This window comes from Rhagoletis pomonella, unplaced genomic scaffold (assembly GCF_013731165.1).
Source record: "Rhagoletis pomonella isolate Grant_MI unplaced genomic scaffold, Rhpom_1.0 Rhpom_scaffold_00003, whole genome shotgun sequence".
NCBI classification, from domain to species: Eukaryota; Metazoa; Arthropoda; class Insecta; order Diptera; family Tephritidae; genus Rhagoletis; species Rhagoletis pomonella.
The window spans coordinates 34,076,063-34,079,454 of NW_023458557.1; positions in this window are offsets into that span (position 1 = coordinate 34,076,063).

Below are 3,392 nucleotides of genomic sequence, written 5' to 3' on the forward strand. Positions count from 1 at the left end.
CCCAAGCAGGGATGGGCATTTTTGAATGAATTGTTATTCAAATAAAAGTAATATTTTATTCATAATTTCTCTAATTTTGAATGACGAATAAATTTGTATTCTTCATTCAAGCACTTTCGAATAATGAATAAATTTTTATTCATCATTCAAGTAATTTCAAATAACAAATAAATTTTTATTCTTCATTCAAGTAATTTCAAATAACGAATAAATTTTTATTCTTCATTCAAGCACTTCCGAATGATGAATAAATTTTTATTCATCATTCAAGTAATTTCAAATAACGAATACATTTTTATTCTTCATTCAAGCACTTCCGAATGATGAATAAATTTTTATTCATCATTCAAGTAATTTAGAATAACGAATAAATTTGTATTCTTCATTCAAGTAATTTCAATGAACGAATAAATTTTTGTTCATCATTCAAGTAATTTGGAATGAAGAATAAATTTTCATTCAAGTAATACTGAATAACGCATAATTTTTCATTTATTCATTCGTTCTTGATCACAGTACCAGGTAGACGATCATGGTAAATGTTCGTGTCTTATATACATACATATGTGAATTTTTATATTATATTTTCTAATATTTCACACAGAATAAATATTTATATAAGACACGAACATTTACCATGATCGTCTACCTGGTACTGTGATCAAGAAAGAATGAATAAATGAAAAATTATGCGATATTCAGTATTACTTGAATCATGAATGAAAATTGTGAAGACCCCAAGTCCTTGACTAAGGGACTTCACAATTGGCATCTTATTAAATACTTATATTATACATACTAGGCAAATTGTTGAATTTTTTATATACACATGTAATAGCGGTGCACACTGGGGCCAAGCGTGCTCAAAATTCAATTTTTAAAAAATGGTTTTTTTGGAAAACTAAAAACGCAGGTTTATTCCCCATTAAATTCTACATTTGGTCATAAGTTTTCACCTTTCTATCGTTTTTCGGCTGGGAGATATGCTTGTCCAAACTTGACAAATTTGAACAAAAACCTTTTTTTTTAAACCGAGAAATTAAAATGTGCAATTAAAATTGTTACTGTAAGGAAGCCGTTTTATATTTCGTTAGTTTGTTTTTTCCAGTACTTAAAATGAAGTCTTATTTTTTATTCTTTTGGTGTATTTTGTTTGAAATTATGTGTTTTAAAGAAATTATGATTAAAAAATAATTAAACTAACCTATGTTTTTTGCAAGTGTAATTTTCAAAATCACTTTTTTTTAATGCGCAAAGCGCTTTTAAATTTGACAGTACTGCAATAAAGTATGTTCCTTCCTTACTAAGAATCCGGGTCTAAAACCAAAAGCACTTTGCGCATTTTTAAATAAATTGGTTTTAAAAATTTCACATTGACTTTAATTTAACACAAAAACATATACTTCTGGTTAAGTTTGATTCTGTTTCATTTCGAACTTAAACTGTTTATTATTTTGAGGTTGGCTCAATGAATAAAGAGCGGATTTTGTTCTAACAAGGACTTCAAAATCTTTAGTGAGAAGCGGATTTAGTTCGAACAAGGACTTTAAAAACCTTATAGAGATCTGTAGTAGAAAAACGGTTCGCGCTGAGAATTTAGGAGACGTTTTTAATAGATTGCTAGTTTCATTAAACTCTCTGATTACTTGCTCGCACTTGTTCCAGTGGTAGTGGTGGCACGATTAATCGAATAACCGATTATAATCGGTTATTTTCATTCGGTTAACGATTTAATTGTATCGAAATTTTTCTTTCGATTAATCGAGCGATAAACCGATTAATTTTGAAAATAATCGAAAAGAAATCATCAAAAACTGGCTACTTTACTCACACTATAATGAATCAAAATTCCGTAACAAAATTGGCATTCTTACCACTCAAAAATATTAGCAACAATAAAAGTGTCCATTCTACCGGGTACCTACATATGTATATATGTATACTTTTACTAGTTGGGACATTTTTTATATTCTCGTATTCTGCAAATTTTTTAAACGCTATTTTTGCAAAAAGCGCAACACAAGTTTAACCTAACAACTAAACAAATAAAACAACTAAAAAACACAACGCAGGTATTCACATATTTTCATTTTATTTTCCAAATGCGGTGTTTCGCATTTGCTTCCACACGCTTTCTTATATGGAAGAAAATAAGCATCACCGTAAAAAAAATTGCCAAAAATCAACGATAAGTAATACTTCAATTTTGCAATTTTTTATGCAAAAATTTAATGGGCTTACATAATAATAATAATAGATTGGCGCTTACACATGTGTTAGTGTTTGGCCGAGCTTCTCCTCCGATTTGTGGCGTGCGCCGACTTCGAACGGCGATTGTATTTTTATGAGAAGCTGTTTTTCAGTGGAGGGACGACCGCTGTTAAGAAAAAAACTTTTTTCTATATTTTTGCGATGTTGCTTTGAGCAGGGTTTGAACCCAGGCGTTACGGAGTGGAAGCGCGCACTGAGAATCTTTCTAAGAAATCAAATCAAAAACTCGAATTTTTTGAATAACAAAAATAATTCTTGTGATGCGCTTATAATTTTGACACGGGGTGTATAACGGATGGTATACTACTTTACATCTTTTTATTTATTGTTTCCCTTAGTTTTTAGTTTTCTTGATTGGTTGCGCACTGAATTCATGGTCAATTTTTATAACTTAGTAAATGGTTTTTATTATTTTCGATTTTAATCGAAACGACCGATTAATCGGTTAATTTCTTACGATTAATTGCAATTACTAATCGAATGCTTTCGATTAATCAATTAACCGATTAATCGATTATTAAAGTTTTTTGCCATCACTATCCAGTGGTCACCAACCGGAGATTTTTCTTTGCTGAAGCAATGGAGTTAGTAGAACTTGAAGCGAATTATAAATATTAGTTTAACAGGGCTTGGATGGGACTTATGTAGATTCTGACTATGAGGAATAAGTGTCACAGTTTTCATTATATCGTGCATATCATAACTATAAGGCACCCACAGTTTCGACTATTTTTTACTATTATTTAATTTTTTTTTTCTTTTATAAAAATAAAGTTTATTTGTCAACAAAAATCGAATAAAGCTAAGTTTCAAACTTCGTAAAAATATCGATTATTTTGACTAGATATTTAAAAAAGATTTTGAGTGCAAGTTTGAAGTAGCTAGGACATACTGTTGATTTTTGGCAAGTTTTTTTGGTGAAGGTGTCGCTCATTTTCTCCATATAAAAAATCGTCGAACATACTTCATATGGAAATACTTAAGTCCTAGCTATTTCGAACTTGCAGTTTAATGTACTACAATTAAATGGGTTACAGAACTTCATACTCAAAATCCTTTTAATAGTGCGTATCATAACTATAAGAGACCCACATATTGAAAAGTTCAAAACTATTTATTTT